At 37.3% G+C, this 20,341-nt stretch overlaps 1 protein-coding gene and 1 pseudogene across 1 annotated transcript in view; both read left to right on the top strand.

Moving 5' to 3' along the window:
* Window positions 1–20,341, top strand: part of RSPO2 (R-spondin 2) — a 147,242-nt gene that overhangs the window by 112,380 nt on the left and 14,521 nt on the right. The gene's annotated exons all lie outside the window — the stretch shown is intronic.
* On the top strand, window positions 16,147–16,354 carry LOC142871981 (uncharacterized; annotated as a pseudogene).

Below are 20,341 nucleotides of genomic sequence, written 5' to 3' on the forward strand. Positions count from 1 at the left end.
TCTAAGTCTTGAGTGACTACAGCTAATGCAAATAGAATTAAAGCATGTCAACTTCTTGAAAAATTGCTTTATGAAAATGAATTTTAAAATATTCCTCAGAGGTTAGAACTTGGGTTATATACTACCCCAGAAATCTGTTAATGAGTTTTGTCATTTTTTGCAGTTAATATGGGGATACTGAAAACATTTTTAGATAAATAAATATATAAATATATATATATTAAATGGCTGATAAATTCAAGACCAGCATTTTTATGAGCATAGAAGTAAATAAAAGAATACATAATTTAAATACATAAATGTGTATGATTCTTATGAATATGTATGCAATGTCTTTGGCCAATTTTTTATTATTTTTTTTTGCTATTAAAATATATATATTTTTTTATTTCGGCATATTATGGGGGTACAGATTTTAAGGTTTCAATAAATGCCCATTCCCCCCCTCCCCCCAAAAGTCTGAGTCTCCATCATGACCATCCCCCAGATGGTGCACATCTCACTCATTATGTATGTATATACCCACCCCCTTTCCCCCTCCCACCTGCCCAATACCCTATTACTGTAGTACCTATGTGTCCACTTAGGTGCTACTCAGTTAATACCAGTTTGCTGGAAAATATATCTGGTGCTTGTTTTTCCATTCTTGGGATACATGGCCAATTTATTTTTAAAAGTTGATTATTTTATGTGATCTTTTGTTTATAACAGGCTCAACATATGCATGGACTAGGTTGTAATACTGGAAAAATGATGCCATCTGATTTTTTATACCAATGGTGGCATGGTTGGTTTAAACTCAGCACCAGATCCAGAGAGGTGTGTTTGTGTGTGTATAATTGAAGACTCCATTGGGCGGTGTTCAGGAGAAGCTTGCATTTATGTCTGTTATTCTTTCTAAGGTTGAACAACATAGGCTAGATAGAACTTTGGCGTTCTGGAGAGAGAGAGAGATGGCTTCTAGGACCTATTCCTTGAGCCACGTGAAGAATGTTTACTAATTATTCTTGCAAGTTTTCCAGCTCATCATTTATAGTACTTCAAAGTCTCCCAACCCAGATTCAGCCTAAGGTTGAAGAAATCCCAGAATGAGGACAGATGTCCTCACAATCTTAGCTGATCCCTTGGGCCAGCTTGACCCTCCTGCCACCTAGGTAGCTCTGAGTGCTCCTTCCCACTCAGCATGGGAGTCACGCCTAACATTCACTGTTTCTTCTCGGAAGATAATGCTGTCTTCTCTTTGTGGCAGACAGTTGAAGTAAACTTCCTTACCTTTTTTCTTACCTGCATATACCCAAATATTGCATCTACTTGTATCTTCTTGTGGAAGAGACACACTTTTTTTCTTTCAAGGCTACACCAGGTATTTTTAGGACTTGGCCCTTCTTTATCTGTTGTGGCCTTCTCTTTCCTCCTTTTCTCTACTGGCTCTTTCTCAGGGCCTTCATTTCCCCAGGGCCTGACGTTCTCATTTCCACCTGCTTTATCCCACATGTACTTCAAATTCAGAATATCTAAAATGACTTCTAATTCTTCTTTCAAAAGGGCTCTTTGACCTATTTTAGAAGGTGGTATCACTTCCCTACTTACTTTAGCTACAACCTAAAAGTCATCCCAAACTCCTCTATTACCTGATTTTTCATACTCATTTGGTCACTGATTCCACTTGATTCTATCACCTTAAAAATCTACTGCCTGCTCCTTTACTTTACCCAGTTCTACTCTTTCTTCTCTTTGCGTGCATTGACTACTTTTTTCTTTGTGAGACCAACTCTCAAAGAGTACATATTGTGTAAGACTATAATCTTGTATTTCATCTGGATATTACCTTGAAAAAAACCAAATACATACCTATATTTAATGTTACCAAAATTTGTAGACATTGACCATTTGTTAGTGATACAGACTTTTAAAAAACACATAGTACATTCTATTAGTGTGGTTGCTTCACTTTAAATTTTCAGCCAACTGTTAAATATTTTGCTATGAAGTAAGCCAAAGTGGTGATAGATGCAGATGCTGATGTATAATGTGGGGTCATGCTATCCCCAATCCCCTCTCCATGAAGCACCCCCCTACACACACACAGACAAGGAATACAATATGTTTGTGTATTTATCATCCTCTTTTTGATACTTAGGAATGTCAGAATTGGATTTCAGATTTAATATTTAGCCATATGGACATTTTTCTGCTGGGATGATAAAAAGAAATACAGGTAAATACATGTTACTTAACAACTTTTTCCTAAGATATTTCCTGCTCTGTAGTACAAAACTATTATGGAGTGAGTGCCATGGAAAACACTGAAATTTACTTCCATTGCTTGTTTCATGTTGATGGTTAGTTCTTAGCTTTATGTAACTGGATTTCAGCATATTTTACTCTATTTGATTTGATTTTTTTTCTTTTAGTTTTGGAATTTTTTTTTTTCATTTCAGCTTATTACCAGGGGTACAAATGTTTAGGGTATCTATATTGCCTTTTCCCCAACCCAGTCAGACCTCAAGTGTATGCATCCCCCAAATGGTGCACGGTGCACGGTTGTGAATATACCCATCCCTTCCTCTCGCATCCCACCTGTCTGACACTCAATGAATGTTTCTACTTATATGTGCACCTAAGTGTTTATCAGTTGGTACCAATTTGATGGTGAGTACATGTGATGCTTTTTTTTCCATTCTTGTGATACTTCACTTAGTAGAATGGGCTCCAGCTTTATCCAGAATAATACAAGAGGTGCTAGATCACCATTTTTTTTCTGTGGCTGAGTAGAACTCCAGGGTGCACACATACCACATTTTATTCCACTCATGTATTGATGGGCACTTGCATTGTTTCCACATCTTTGCAATTATGAATTGTGCTGCTTATAAACATTCTAGTGCAGATAGATGGCTTTTTTATAGTGTCTTTTTTTCCTTTGGGTAGATGCCCAGTCATGGGATTGCCAGATCAAATGGTAGTTCTGCTTATAGCTCTTTGAGATATCTCCATATTACTTTCCACAGAGGTTGTACTAATTTGCAGTCCCACTAGCAGTGTTATCAGTATCCTATCTCTCAACATCCATGCCAACATTTGTTTGGGGACTCCATTCTCATTGGAGATAAGTGATATCTCTTTGTGGTTTTGATTAGCATTTCCCTGATAATTAGAAATGTTGAGCATTTTTTTATGTTTGTTGGACATTAGTCTATCTTCTTTGGAAAGTTTCTGTTCATGTCCTTTGCCCACTTTTTGGTAGGGTTGTTTGATTTTTTTTCTTGCTGATTTTCCTGAGTTCTATATAGATTCTAGTTATCAGCCCTTTATTGGATGTGTGGCATGTGAATATTTTCTCCCATTCTGTAGGTTGTCTGTTTGCTCTCATGATAGTTTCTTTGGCTGTGCAGAAGTTTTTAAGTTGATCAGGTCACATTTATTTATTTTTGTTGTTGCTGTGATTGCTTTAGGGGTCATTGTCTTAAATTTCTTGCCTAGGCCAATGTCTATAAGAGTTTTTACCACATTTTCTTCTAGAATTCTTATAGTTTCACAGCTTAGGTTTAAGTCTGTTATCCATATGAGTTGATTTCTGTGAGAGCTGCAGATCCTGTTTCAATCTTCTACATGTAGCTGTCCAATTTTCCCAATACCTTCTATTGAATAGGGATTCTTTCCCCCAGTGTATGTTTTTGTCTGTTTTGTCAAAGGCTATATGAGGATGGATTTATATCTGGGTTCTCAGTTCTGTTGCATTGATCTATGTCTCTGTTCTTGTGGCAGTATCATGCTCATCCTTTTCCAGTTTTCTCAGATGATTCATTAGATTGTTGATTTATGATCTTTCTGTTCTTTGGATATAGGCATTTATGGATATAAATTTTCCTCTCAGGACTACTTTAGCTGTGTCCCTTTAGCATTTAGTTCAAAGAATCTTTTTATTTCCATCTTAATTTCCTCCTTAACACAATAATCATCCAGCAGAAAGTTGTTCAGTTTCAATGACTTTGTGTAGAGATGAGAGTTTCTGTTGGAGTTGATTTCTAATTTTATTTCATTGTGGTCTGAGAAGATCCATGGTATATTTCCTATTTTTTAAAATTTCTTGAGACATGCTTTGTGGCCTAGGATATGGTCAATCTTAGAGAATGTCCCATGATCTAATAAGAAAAACGTATATTCAGTGGTTTTGGGGTAGAATGTTCTGTAACTGTCAGGCCCATTTATTCTAGAGTTCTGTTTAAGTCCACTGTTTCTTTTCTGTTTGGAGGCTCTGTCCTGTTCTGTCAGAGGGATATTGATGTCCCTGGCTATTACGGTGTTGCTGTTTATCATTTTTAGATCAAGTAGGAGATGCTTTATGAATCTGACTGAACCTGAGTTAAGTGCATAAATATTTAGAATTGTTATGTATTCTTGTTGAATTGTACCCTTCACCATTATATAGTGAGCATCTTTGTCTTTTATTAGTTGTTGATTTGAAGAATAAGGTATCTGAAATCAGAACTGCTATGCCAGCTTCCATTTGACTTCTGTTTACATGAAATAATATTTTTCATCCCTTCACCTTGAGTCTGAATGCATCCTTGTGGGTTATATGTGTTTTCTGAAGACAGCAGATACTTGGCTTGTGTATATTTATCCATATGGCCAGGCTATGTCTCTTTAGTGGGCAGTTCAAGCCATTCACATTTGTCAAAAGAATTGATAAGCGGGGCAGATTTCTACTCATCCTGTTAAATTGAACTTTGTTGCTATTGTTTTTTCTCTTGAGCTGTTGGCATATCTGTTCTTTGATGTTTAGCTTTTGGATGACTTTTACACTGGTGAGTGTTCATTGCGTTGATCTCTATGTAACATTGTTGTGAGTACTTCCTGGATGGCAAGTCTTGTCTTAATGAATTTCCTTAGTCTTTGCTTGTCTGAGGTCTTTATTTCTCCTTCATATAAGAAACTTAGTTTTGCAGGGTACAGTATTCTAAGCTGGGCATTATTTCTGTTTGAGAAGGGTGAGAATGAGGCATCAAGCTCTTCTGGCTTGTAGGGTCTCAGTTGAGAAGTCTGCCATTATTCTGATGGGTTTTTCTTTGTAGATTACCTGCTTCTTTTGCCTTACAGCTCATAGGAGTGCCTCTTTTGTGTTTATTTTTGGCCAGTCTGATGACTATGTGTTGTGGTGTCTTCCCATTTGCAATGAATCTCCCAGGAGTCCTTTGAGCTTCTTGTACCTGGATATCTAGATTTTTAACAAGGCCAGGGAAATTTTTCTCCATTGTATCCTCAAATAGCTTATCCAACCCTTGTGCATTTTCTTTTTTCACTCTCAGGATGCCTATAATTATCATGTTAGCCCTCTACACATAATCTCACATTTCTTGTAGGCTTTGCTCTTTTCTCTTATTTCTCTGCAACTGACTTATTTGAAAGGTGTTATCTTCAATCCCTGAGATTCTTTCTTCTGTTTGATCTACCCTATCCTTGGGGCTTTCTACTTTTTAAATTCCTTGAATAAATTCTTCATTTCCAGGCATTATGTTTGATTTTTCTTTAATATTTCAGTTTTAGTGAAATTTTCCTCCAAGTCCTGGATTTGTGTGTGTGTGTGTGTGTTTCTTTGTGTTGGATATCTATTTCCTCTTGCATATCTTTGAGTTTTCTTACAATCCATGTTCAAAATTTTTCTTCTGTTATTTTAGTGTTCTGAATTTGGTTGATGTCCATTTCTCAGAGAGCTGGTGTTACCCTTTGGGGGTGTGCTTTCCATTTGATTCTTCATACTTCCTGAGTTCTTTTGCGGATTCTTTCCAATGTGAAACAGTTATTGCATCTTACCTTTAGATTTTCCTTTAGATAATGACAGGCCCAGTTTAGTCTCTGAGCCAGCAGGTGGTGTTTGTGGGTAAAATTCAACCATACCCTATATGATGAGTCAGTAAAAGAGTGTGCAAATTGACCCTCCCTGTCAGTAGGTAGAGCTTGCTGGGAGGAGCAGGCTGCAGTGTTGTTTTAGGATCCTATAATCAGTTCTTGTTCCTCTGGAGAGGCACTCTAGTGCTTCAGGTGGTGGGTGGTGGGTTGGACCCTGGGACTTCCAGGTGTGTCCTTATTCTCCACCTCAGTGGGAGCAAGGTGGGGGAGTGTGGTGGGGCAGGACTGGGTTGTGTGAGACTGCACTCAAGCTCCACAACTGCTATAACCAGGGATCAAGGATCTGTTCTCTGCTTCTGGGCAAGGCTGCCAGGGAGTGGCTAAAATGGCCCCACTCAGCCAAAAAGTCTGCATATGGTGGTGGGGCTATCTGAGACCTGCAGTCTGGAGCAGGCTTCGCTCCTTTCCACCCTCCCCTATACCATGGTTTCTCCAGGGCCTCTGCCGGCAGGTGGGACCTCAAGCCAGGAGATCTCCCGTGACTGTGATGCGAGCTAGGAGGTTCCCTGCCCAGGATCTCAGCCTGAGCTTAGAAGTGTGGCCCTCCCATGAGAGGAGAGTTGCCCCTTGTGCTGCAGCTAGACCCACTGATCTGCCCCTGAAGGCACACACAGCTCAGTAGACTAGTTCACAAATATCCCTTCTGTGTCCCCAGGCAATGCAATCAAGACCTGGGTGTATGGGATCTGGCCTGCAGGCCTGTCCCCCAGGCCCTGGAGATTAATCCATGATCCTGCCAGAAGAGGAGTGCTGGTCACAAGTCACCCATAGGGCACCCAAGCTAGATCAATGTCTATCTCGGGATTTACCACACTCTGCTGGAGTCACCAGGCAAGCAGCACCTGGGAGGGTCGGCAGGTAGGAAGCTCACAGTTCCAGTACCCCCACAGTATGCTCTAGGGCCCAAAAGTGAAAGGGCCCATTTCCTGCAGATGCCTCTGGTTGGTGGCTAAACTGTCCCTCTCAGCAGCCACAAGTAGAGGATGGGAAGGGGAAAATGAAACAATATGATGCCTGCCACGATTAGCTTGGGTCTGTGGGGCAAAGGGTTCCCTGAGGGACCTGGGAGCCTGGTGTCCTGTCTGCAAAAGGCTCACCACTCAGTGGCAGCAGCTGTCTCTGGTCTCTTGCTGGCAGGTCTCTCCAGCAGCTCGGGAGCCCACTAGCAGTCTAAAATGCAAGGGAGGGGAAATTTAATCGCTCCACCTACTCTCGTTGCTGGTCTCTAGGCCTCTAGGGGTTTAGACCCTGTAGATGCCTTTCTTCTTCCAGTTCTCCTCTGCAACTTCTTCCTGTGAAGTCCCCTGTAGTTTCAGGCACCCTCCCTATAACCTTAACACTTGTACCCCCATAATACGCTAAAATAAAAATAAATAAATAAAATGTGTCTTCCTTGCAGAGACACTCTGGCTGACCATTTTTTCATCTACCATCTTCCAACTTGCTTACCCTACTTGATTTTTTTTTCTATTTTTAGTACAATATTTGTGCCTGTCAGTTGATACCAAACATATTATTCAGTTAACTTTGTGAGCACCAAGAATCTAAAAAATAAAGTAATACAGCATAACATTCATGTATTTTGATGATATGTAAAAGGAAAATAAAGGAGGTTGTGAAATGTATACTGTAGCTCTCAAATTACCAAGGGCTTTACTGGACTTTGGTTATCTTAAAGCTAGAAATACTGCAAAGCTGTGAACTGGAGGATACATGGAAAATAAAGACACACTTTATGTTAATATGTCTTTTAAGTATAAAGGAAATAGCATTAATTCGAGGAGAGCAAGTTTATACAAAATAACTCTTGTCCATTTTTTGTATCAATTTTTAGTGTAAGATTAATAAAAATTATTACATAGTTTTAACCTCAAATTTTGTGTTTTATATAATTAGCTTAATTTCATATCACAGGTTTTTATGGGAGTAGTCTAAACTTTGATTCACTAGCAATAGCAATGTATAGTATTTTTTCAGCCTGGGTAGAGAAATGCTGGATTTTACATATGCCCCAAAACAAATTAGCACAGTTTGCTTAAAATAGCCACCTAAATGATGAGAAATAAATTGGATTACAAAACCCTACTCTGATAGTTTAGCATGTCAATTAGTTAAGTAAGGATTTGAACCATACCATATAGTCATGGGATGAAAAACAACACATGATGTCAAGCCACATGTCTGGTAATAGGGCCAACCTCAATGCCTGGCTCTGCTGTTGATCTGGGGGGTGGCATCGTGTACCCTTTTGACAATAATTCAGTTTCTCCAAGTATGAGATAATAGTTGTATATTTAATAAGGCTTTATTGAGTACCAATCTTGAGTTAGATGACTTGTTTAGGGATGAGACAACATACTTTGAAATCATTACAAAACCAAGACTATATAATTTTAGTGCACTGGTGTGTGTTATTCAACTTTGTGGTTCAGAATGCATCTGCATGTCATGAAAAATTCTAGTGCAACACGGTGCAATGGTCAGATGAATGAGTGGACTACAACGTTCATCAATCATCACCTAGCATTGAGGGAGTCTCGTTGCTTCAGAACTGGGGGTCGGTGGAAGAGGACTGGCATTAGAGTGACAGAAGTCTGGCTAATAAAGCCTGTAAAATTTAATTCTTCTTTATCCTTCTTGCAAACCTAGTTTACTCCACTCCTACTTTATTTCTAACCTTTTAAGCTCTTATGTAACGAGGCAATATGACATATTGTTAGAGTGAAAACTCTGCAGTTCCTATCCTGGCTCCTTTATGAGTAGCTTTCTGACCTTTGCAGTCACGTAACTTCAGCAAGCCTTAGCGTCCTATTTCTAAAATAAAACCTACCTCAAAAATTGTAATAAATATGTGAAATACATTGTATAGTGCCTGAGCATATATTAATATTAACTAGCAATGATGTCGATATTGTCAGTCCACTTAAAGAATATTGGCAAAATGATCTCAATGGCACTGATCTAGAGAAGTGGCTCCCGAACCAAAGATAACATCGGAATCACCTGGAAGGCTTAAAATAGACAAATAGCTACATAGATTCTTTCTATGAATACGAGAGCTGAATTTGGGTCAGGTAATCCCATCTGGCAACAGTTTGCCTCTCCAGCAGATGTTTTGCCTTATACGGTAACTTCTTTAAAAATCAGAGTTAATAGTACAGAATTGCCTTGCATTTCTCTTCATAGTGGAAAACTTATTTTGGTAGGTATAAAAAAAAAAAAAGAAAAGCAGCTATTGAGAAGATGAAATTTATCCGTTTTAAGTTTCCTACAACCTTAGATAGTTTTAAGGTGAGAGAGAAACAGAGACAGAAACAGACACTGGCACTGTTTTAAAGTATCCTTTGAAGACTTAATTGCATGTTTTCTCCCTTAGCAAAAACTGAACCTATTTATCTGGATAAGCTCTTCAAGCTTGTAGTTATTGGAAAAGTTCTCTGTCCTCTCTCTCACTTCTTAGCTGAGAGTAATGTGCACATTATTTGCTTGCTTGGGTGCTGTTCTGTGAGTTCGTGTATTTAAAGCTTGTGAGGGAGCCAAGCCACGGGTCTGGCTGGCTTTCAGCTGCTAAACGGGGGGCCTGTAACTTGCCATTGGTCCCCAACTGAGAGAACTGTGGATGTAATTTCTTTTTGGTAAACATCCATCCTGAAGGGAATTTATCTCTTCTACCCATTTGTTTTCCTTTGGGTGTTTTCCTTTTGTTGCATGATCCTCACTTTGTTGGACATGAGTACTTCTGCAGTGTTACTTATCCTCTCAAAACAATGAAAAATTACTTTTGCAAAGCTGTTTAAGTCAGAAGATGTAAAATGAACCCCAGCCAAACCAGCGCTTACCATCCATCAGAGATAGGAAGAGCGACTTCTAATGCCAGTCGGACAGCTAATAGTCCATGCCGTGCCTGAGCTGGGCAGCAGAGCCCTGGTGTTGGACTTGCAACAGTGTCAAGGCATGTGGTCCAACCTTTTTTTGTGGTTTGGCTCTGAGTTAGATTGTTTCATGCGGTTGGTTTCAGGAAGGCTAAGAAGATCTATTCTTGGACTCTCAGTTTCATCGACATTCTTTGTTGCTGTCATTATTATCCCTGCCACCATCACTGCCACTACTAATGTGTTGAATAGTCACACTGTGTGCTGTGAACTGGGCTCAACTGAATTGTCTTGTTTAATCATAACATCAACTCCATCTGGCAGGAACTCCTATTTCTCACATTTTGTAGATAAGGAACTGAGGCTTAAGGAAGATACCAGCTGTGAGGCTTTGGATAAGTCATAGTGGCAGAGCTGAGGCTGAAACCAAAGCTTAGACTCCAAAGAGCAGGTTCTTAACCTCTGTGCTGTATTGCTGTCCCAAACTAAGCTGATTGTTGCACAGCATTCACTTTAGGAACTCACCACTTTTAAATGTTCCATACATAAACATTTGGAATGGCATTTTTGCAGTTTCATTGCTTTAATACAATCCAAGTATCTTTAGTGAAGTGGATCAAAAGGTTGGGCTAGAAGCACACTGCTGGAGAAATCTTTACAGTGTAATTTGGAATACTTTTGGCAAGACTAGATTTTTGGTATCTTGTTTAAAATAAATATGACATTTCAAAAGAAGAATAGGCAGTATGTGTTTATATAGAGCTAATTATTTATGCAAACTTTGTCAGCTAAGCAGTACATCTGTTAACTATATACTTTTAAAAAGGGTAAAGGATAATCTCAAAAGGTTTAAAGAACATAAAGATTACAAGGAACCTGGTGACCAACTATTTTTCTTTCTCTGAGAAACTGTACTTTAACCACAGAAGGGGGTTGAAGTTCAAATAGTCAGGAGCTCCTTGGTACTTAAGGTTATTAAGAATACTTAAGTATTCCCCTGGGTCTCTAAAATGCTTTTTCCAGGATGTATGGATGTACACACATTTTAAGGCAGATATATAGAGTAGATGAACCCTCAAGGTCCTGAACTACACTGACTTTTTGGGAAAATCCATATTTAATATTTCTGATTAGTCAAGATTTTTAGAATTTGCCATTGGTGTAAACAAAACAGAATTGGACTTGTGACATTCTACACCATTAAACTTCAGTTGCACATTTATAATACAAAGTATTTGAACAAAGGATTAAGGATGATTGGCTTGTGATTTAGAATGGTATCTGGGTGGATTTTCCCTTGCCACCACCCTTCCTGACTTCTCCCTAAAATAAGGATGGAATGGGTAACATTGCAATCTAAAACCAACAGTCAGTCTGTTGTCAGAATACAGAAGGGGGAGGTCCAACAACTAAATTCTGAAAAAACTGATTTGAAAAACGTAAGTGGAGGGTTATTTATGCTATACTGCTGATGACAGTGCCCACATGAAAGCTAGAAAATGGTTTCCCCTCACTCTCATCCAGCTGGCCCCTGGGTTACAAATAAAAACTCTGAAACAATTAGGAAACTGGACAGGCATCCTTTTGTTACATGGCCTCTGCTTTATAACAACAGAATGATAATTATAACTAATAGTGAATATTTATAATATTCCAGACATTGTATTATGTATATTGACTCATTCAATTACTGCAATAATAATTGTATAGGGTGGGTGCTATTATTATTTCTGATTTCCATGTGAGCAAATAGGAGTGTAAGAATGATGAATATTAGCTGTGTGGTTTGAGACAGTTTAGGAAATGGAGCCAGGATTTGAATCCACAGAGTCTGGCTTCAGAGCCAGTGCTCCTAATGACAAGGATAAACTGTCTATGAAGCCAGTTTCCTCTTTATTACTTCTTTCTCTCTAAAGCCTACTGGTATTGCTCTTCGTACAAACATTTACCAGCCCCTAGAAAACAAACTCTGACATAGGTGGCAGTGGCACATTGTATCCTGGAAATTGTAGTTCCCCTGAGTAACGTAAGTCAGGGAGATGATGGAAAGAACCCTGATGGAAGTGGTGTGCATGTTAAGGATTATAATTTATTTCCCTTCAGTGTGTTAGAGATCCAGGTACTAGCTAAGAGAAAAGTTACCTAAACATGAGATTAGGTTGGAGGATGAGCAAATCAAGTGCTTGGGATCAAAATGGAATTTAATCAACACCCAGATGAGCCAAAGAGAGGGGGAAGTCCCTATAATTCATCTGTTGGATATGAATAGAACTTTTCTTTGTTGAAGAGGAGAAAAATAAACTTTATAGTTATTATAGAATAAGAGGGAACATATTCTAGAATTTAGCACAGCTCAGACTTCTGATATTGTCACATGCCTCATATATGTAAGAACTGAATAAAAAAATTAGGGAAAAGTTTGTCCCCAGTAGAATGCAGAGAAGACATTATTCATAAAATAGAGATAAAGGAGACAACATGATCAAGTTAGAAGTCAGGTGAGGTAAAGAATTGAAGGGGACTTAAATGTAGTGTAACCAAATTAAAATTTAGAGAGTATCAAGTAAGACTTGATCATTTGAAAAATAGAACAATGATATGGAGGAAAAACTTGGGCAGCTCCCATAGAATTTTAGAAGATAAAGACATAGTCATAAAAATAATGATTAAAAAAAGGAAAGATATTAACAACAAAAAACTTGAGGTGAAAAATGTCCTGGGTTTATAGAGCCAAAGAACTCAATATGTGATGATAGAGGGATCAACATACAAATACAATGTGGCAGAAAGTCATTTGAAAGCAAAGGATAAACAGAAAATGCTGCAAGCATCCATAAGGAAAGTACTTTATCTACAAAGAAGAAAAATCAAAATCGAGCTATCCTCAGATTTCTAGTTTCCTTATCCCAAGTAGGTAGTGGAGAACCATCTAAGATTTGAAAGATGAAGATGTAACTCTGTAATCTTGTACCCAGCTAAGTTATCTTCACTGGTGTTCCAGTCTTCCCGAATTGTTGCTATTGAAATATTTGCTATAATAACTTGCAAAAAAAATTTAGCTTGAATTAATGAATCAAATCCTTCCATAATGGGTACACATGCACTTTCTAGCAATGACATTTAAATAGAGTGTGAGTCCAATAAAGAGAATGTGCAGTGCATTTCAGTCTTACCTTAGCAGTCTTCCCAATAGGTAATATCTATTCTGGTCATCTGGTGCTGCAAGGCAAATATCCTGAAACTTAATAGTTTAAAATCAGTTTTATTACCATTTTGCATGGATCTGAGAATTGACGAACTACAGGTGGGAGGCTCTCACTTAGGGGCACTCATCCTGTTGTGTTAGCTGACTGATGAAGATAAATACCTGAATGAAGCCTTCTTGGTCTCATGTTTGGCTTCTGAGTTGGTGTTGGCTGGGTACTTCTGTCCACATAGTCTCTCTTGTGATTAGCTTAGGTTTCCTCATAGTATGATGAGTATGGTGAGGACACCTTATAAGCACTGTCCTAATCTTTCTGTCAGTAATTTCCTTTCATTTATTTATAGTTATTTAGACATTTATATATGCATAAATAATATATTTAGTTTTGTATATATTTTCAGTTATATAGAAATGGAGTGATACCGGGTTTTGAATAAAACAAAACAAAGGCTTTGTATACAAAATGTATGTTTCAAATACCTTCTCATAGTTTGTATCTTTTTACCACTTTTTAGTTATCTTTTAAAATTGGATATTAATTTCATTATGTTGTAGATATGGACCTTTTATGGAGCTTTAAAGAATACTACTTCTATATTCTCCAATATTTTGTGCTAAGTCTTGAATTTTTAAAATTTATTTTTGCATTCACATTTAAACTTTAAATCCACCTGAGAAATGATTTTTTGTTTTAGGTACAAGCTAGGAATACAATTTTCTTCCCTTTTTGGATAATCAATCATCAATTTCCTTTTTTTTATTTAAATTAACTATTTTTTTTTATTTTGGCATATTATGGGGGTACAGATTTTAAGGTTTCAATAAATGCCCTTTCCTCCCTCCCCCAAGTCTGAGTTTCCAGCATGACCATCCCCCAGATGGTGCGCATCTCACTCATTATGTATGTATATACCCACCCCCTTCCCTATACCCTATTACTGTAGTACCTATGTGTCCACTTAGGTGCTACTCAGTTAATACCAGTTTGCTGGTGAGTATATGTGGTGCTTGTTTTTCCATTCTTGGGATACTTCACTTAGTAGTATGGATTCCAGCTCTAACCAGGAAAATATGAGATGTGCTATATCACCATTGTTTCTTAGAGCTGAATAGTACTCCATGGTATACATATACCACATTTTATTAATCCATTCTTGGATTGATGGGCACTTGGGCTGTTGCCACAGCCTTGCAATTATGAGTTGTGCTGCTATAAACATTCGAGTGCAGGTGTCTTTTTTGTAGAGTGTCATTGGATCTTTTGGGTAGATGCCCAGCAATGGGATTGCTGGATCAAATGGTAGATTCACTTGTATCGCTTTAAGGTATCTCCATATTGCTTTCCACAGAGGTTGGACTAGTTTGCAGTCCGACCAGCAGTGTAGGAGTGTTCCCCTCTCTCCGCATCCACGCCAGCATTTGTTTGGAGACTTTTTGATAAAGGCCATTCTCCCTGGAGTTAAGTGATACCTCACTGTGGTTTTGATTTGCATTTCCCTGATGATTAGAGATGTTGAGCATTTTTTCATATGTTTGTTGGCCATTCTTCTGTCTTCTTTAAAAAAGTTTCTGTTCAAGTCCTTTGCCCATTTTTTGCATGATTTCTTTAATAGCCCATCCTTTTTCCACTGCTTTGGCATATCAGGGTTCTATATACGAATGTGTATGGTCTTTGTTCTATTAAATTGGCCTGTTCATCAATCCCTTCATTAATAACACACTATCTTATTTGCTCTACATTTGTAAGAATAAAATTTTAAAATCTGGTGGTCAAAGCTTCCTTACCTTGTTTTTATTCAAAGGCTATATAATCTAATTTTGAGCATAAGGTATTTGCCAGTTTCTCCATTGTTAAACTTCCAGGTTGAGTCCATCTTTACTTAACATAAATAAATTTGCAGTGACTACTTGTGCTAAAATCCTTTTCTTCATTTTAAATATTTTTCTCAGGTTCAAGTCCCCTAATTTCAGTAAATGAATCCAAGGATACACACTTATTCCCCCATTTTTTATTTGTATGTATTCATGGGGTATAAGAGCAGTTTTGCTACATTGATATATATTGCATTGTGGGGAAGTCAAGGGGGTACACACTTTTCGAAAAGCTTGATACAGCTGTCTATTACATTTCAGAAGGGTTGTAGCACTTAAACCAGATGTATATTTGAATAATTGTTTTAGTCTTTGTATTAATTTTTTGCATTTATTTTGAATGTATGCATATTCCGTATACTAATAGTAGTTGATTGTATATAAAATTACCACAGAGCAGCATTTGGGGCAAGACATCTTTACCTGCATGACATTATGCATTCATAGAACCCTTACTGGAGACGGATCTAATTTCTACCTCTAAAATAAAATCTTGCTGGCACTGAGAAACACTCATTATTTCAATGGAAAAAACACAGTATTTCAATCAGTGAACATATTCAAATTGTGAAATGCACCATTTATGGAGTTATGTGGAATAAATGTGGGAGAGGATTTATGCTCAATCTTTTTACCTTAACATTAACACTAGAATAAAATGACATATGATTCAAACATTGCTGTTGTGTTTAACATCTCCATTGCAGACTTCCCTAGAGGATCATATTTTTATTTATATCTATTATTTCAACTGTTTATTTTGTATGGTAAGAAATATGTTTTTGGTTTCCTTGTAATATGAATTATTACATGGTTCTGTTTTTAGACATTGAAATAGTAAAAATTTTATAGTAGACAAAGGGTCTCTGTCTCCTATTTATTATATTGACTGCACTTAAAAGCTATGCATGTGGAGTTAAAGGGGTTTTTTCAATTTTTATTTTTAATTATGGCTACATAATAGTTGTGTATATTTATGGGGAACATGATGTGTAACGATCAAATGAAATCAGGGTAATTGGGGTATTCATCACCTCAAGCATTTATTTGTGTTTAGGAGCATTCCAGTTCCATAGTACCTCCTTATGATTTAGTCTTTTTGGGGTTTCTTTTATGGAAACCCTTTGGATAAGATCTATGACAAAGCAATCCTTACACCAGTTTATAAGCTCTAATGAGTACTTTCAAAAATCACATCTTATCACAAATAAAATGTTAACCTACCATGTTGGTAACCACAGTGAATGATTTCTAGATGAGAAGGTATTTATAAAATGGTCCCCTATCTCTTCTTGGCCTTTTGGCTAAGATCAAGTAGTGTCTGTTCTTACCAGCTTAATATCTGCTATGTCCTCTATCAGAGGACACAATATTAAGACACTATGTCCTCTATCAGAGGACACAATATTGGAGATAGGAGATGGAACAGAGGCTCCAACCACGCCACACATCGACCTGGTATTGTAGTACTTCCAGGAAGGCTGTACCCTTCCTGCAGAGACGCTGGTGTTTCCAAAAATAGGTTTGTTTATTATGCCTTAGATTTTCTTTATTCAACTTCTTGTCTTTCACTGACATGTTACCTTTATCATCTCTTTTACTTAAAGCAGTCTGATATGCTCTTAGATATTTTAAAGTGTTTTATAGAATAATAAGAAAAATGGTTCCCTAAGCCAATGTGTGTTTGCGTAGTAGCCATAATTATAATTTCTAAGGTTTACACCTTTTCGAAGTCCCATCCTTATTGAGAAGGAGAACCAACTGTTTACATCTGGTAGGCATCTTTCTTCCTTCTTTCCTCCCTCCCTCTCTCCTTTTCAACACACCGCCTGCCTTATCCAGATTTTTGGTTGTGTCCATGTTTTGCTTATAAATACAGGATCTGGGAGAGAGATGTTAAGTCATGCTCTGCCCTCAGTTAATAGGAATTATTTCACCTTATTTTATGGCATAAAAAACTGGACCCTTGAAGCTTGCTGTTCAGTGCAAAATGTTCTTTGTCATAACCAGAAAAGTAGCGTCTTGATTAGTTCTGAGTCCAAGCCATAGGCTTGGGACCGTAGCAATTTTGCAACTCTTTTCAAGTTTATAATTTTTAGGCTTATTTTTAAAGAAACTTGCAATTTATTGGTTGCAATAGTAAGAAAAACATAATTCTATGTTACAAGATAAACACATATACATTTAGGTGAAAGTAAACTGCCCTCTCATCAGTATGCCCAGATGTATTCTATGGAGGAATATATTTTAGGTACGCATACACACATGCATACACATATACACCTCGGAGAAATTGTGCGTAGTCTCCATAATTTTTAAGGTGGCCTATTCCATTGCTGCTGAAACTGTCAGTGACCCAGAATTTAATATAAAATGAAGGATCATTAAAACACAGCTATAGTTGTCTTTCAAAGAAAGATTTGCTTTATGTTAGAACCAACTTAACTTTTAATAAAACATTTATTTATTTATTTATTTATTTATTTATTTATTTATTTATTTATTTATTTATTTATTTATTTATTTTGAGACAGTGTCTCGCTTTGTTGCCCAGGCTAGAGTGAGTGCCGTGGCGTCAGCCTAGCTCACAGCAACCTCAAACTCCTGGGCTCGAGTGATCCTTCTGCCTCAGCCTCCCGGGTAGCTGGGACTACAGGCATGCGCCACCATGCCCGGCTAATTTTTTATATATATATCAGTTGGCCAATTAATTTCTTTCTATTTATAGTAGAGACGGGGTCTCGCTCTTGCTCAGGCTAGTGTTGAACTCCTGACCTTGAGCAATCCGCCCGCCTCGGCCTCCCAAGAGCTAGGATTACAGGCGTGAGCCACAGCGCCCGGCCTTAATAAAACATTTAGATGATGAACCCTAGACATTATATTGATGGAATTTTAAGTTGTTCCATAGGAAGATTTGGAAAACACATAAAGGCAGTTAAATATATTTTAAGTATTAATCTTCTATCACCCACAAATTTTGTCTGTTTTATAGTAGAATAAAACTGACTGTAAGCAACTTCCAGAAGTTTGTTAATTCATTGCTTGGTTTCTGATTTCTAAGCTACTATCAGAAAAATAGTTACCTAATTTTTGAAAATGGTAAAGGAGAAAGCCTTTTTCACATCTGTTCTCAGTAACTTAGTCTCTAACTTCCCTAATAGATAAAGGCTTTTATGACTATATTAGAGCTGTGTAGCTATAATTCTGCTTTTGATTAGTGACACTAAAAGGTAGAAAACACTTTACCTCTTAAAAATAAATTTTTTACATAATTCATGACCATTGGCATCTTTTTATGTTTCTTGGCAAACCATTCTCTGTAGTCTTTCCTCAAAGTCCCTATCATTTTTTGATTTTTGGTACCCTTATTTGGATTTCCTGGCTTAAATAATTAAAAGCCAAATAGGATGCAGTATTCAAGCATAGTAAATGTGCAGTGCCCATTTTATTTTTGCTTCAGTGTCCTCAGCTGTTCAGTGTTACAGGCATAGACTTTTAACTCTACTGCACTGATCTGTTTAGCTCAAGATTCAGTACAGGTCCTTGAGCCTGCCCTGCTAAGATCATCAAAAGTTTGTTTTGTATTACATAATAGTTCCCTGATCATCTTTATATAGCTTTTCTTGTCAAACTCTAGGTAATGTCTTTTATTAAAATTATGGTAGCTTGGAATATGAATCTCCTCTTTGATACCTTTAATTCAGTTGTGATTCATTTTAAATTATTTATGAATACATTTTAAATTTTTTCATATTTGTAAACTTTTGGTTTCTCATGCTTTCCTTTAATACTGAAGTTAAATGAAATGGATAAGAACATACTGATACAAGCATGACAAGCAATGCTTAGGAAACTGGTTATAGATATTAAATACCAGTACATAGGTATGTACACATGTGTAGTAACTTCCTTTGATTTTGGTTTATATGTTTAATAGTCTGAACTTTTTCTGGAGAATGAAATACCATTTTCAGTCGAGATGAAATCCATTTTATTAAATATTAAGTTGTTTGAAAGAGATAATTAGCCATGTTCTACTGTTTTAATATCTGATAGTCACAGACAACCAGTTAGGATTCAAGATAGCCCAGCAATGTTGTAGATATTTAGAAACCTTAGAAATATGATGCCTCTAGTAATCATAAGGCATGCTGAACGTGTTATTTAGAGTTCCTTGTCAAGTATTTCCCCCCTAATTGAAATCCACTGCTGCTACTTGGGTAGTTAACAAAGATTCTACAGTGACCGAAACATTTGTCTGATGTATCCTTGTGGATACAGACTATTTTGGCAAATGTCTGTTTACATTCCTTGTCCTGTAAGAATAACAAAGAAAATATACCCTCGATCATCCTGGTCTTGCATCAAGCCAATAATGGCCCCAGGCTTCATTTTATGAATTTAATGGTTCAGCCATTTAACTGAATGACCAGTTTATGGGGCTTAGAGAGTTTATGACCAGAAGGAAGAGAGTGACACTGACTTCCAGCCCTCCCCCTCAGGAGATTATACTGACTATATCACAAAGGTGGCGAGAGAAAGTATAGCATACAGGGTAAGCTCTGGGATCAGACTGATTGAGTTTAAATCCCAACTCTACCACTCACTGCCCGTGGCATCTTAGGTTACTTAACCTCTCTGTTCCTCCTCAGTTTCCTCTTCTGAAAAATGGGGATAAACATTTAAGGTGATATCCCAATTACCCTGATTTGATTATATGAAGGTATCAAATTATCACATGTACTGTGAAAATATGTACAGCTTTGTGTATCAGTAAAAATATTTTAAGGAAAAAATGGGCATAATATAGTATTTATTTTACATGCACATTTTCAATATGAGATGAATTAACATATGTAAAGCATTCAGTGCCTGGCACACAGCTTACTTCTGTGTGATGATGGCAATGATGATTTAATAATTTGGAGGAGACGGAAATAGCATCTTTCTGAAAGAAAAAGGGCTTCCTTCTTTCTGTAATCCAACTAATAACATCTTGATACCGCTGGTATTTGTGTAAACTGGACTGAGAGTTAATTTTATCTTTCCAATTTTTGAAGTGTCAACTCTGCATCCTAGTTAGGCAGAAGCCCCAAACATGAGTATTGTTTTAATTGTTTCAATTGCAATTTTTTTTTTTTTTTGCAAGCTGACTAGGTTGCTTTTCAAAACAAAGCCTGTTTGTTGAATAAATTGAGATATTCTATAGATGAACTCAAGTTTCTGGAATATGAACACAGAAGAAATGAATCTGCTGTAGCATGAATGACCTATGACACCTCAAATGGAGCACGAAGATAAGGGCTCTTTCCCTGGGTGTGCACGTGCCTCTCGCCATGGGAAACTTGATCTCCACTGTAGCTTTCTTCTTGGGGCATCACCCACAAACAGAACTCGGGGAAGGGAGTCCAGGCAGAAAGCAGTTTGCTTCCTTTCCTGTTTTGGAAGGTTGATTCTCAACCCAATTTGGAAGAGGTTC

The sequence above is a fragment of the Microcebus murinus genome, chromosome 7 (genome assembly GCF_040939455.1).
Source record: "Microcebus murinus isolate Inina chromosome 7, M.murinus_Inina_mat1.0, whole genome shotgun sequence".
In the NCBI taxonomy this organism is placed as follows: Eukaryota; Metazoa; Chordata; class Mammalia; order Primates; family Cheirogaleidae; genus Microcebus; species Microcebus murinus.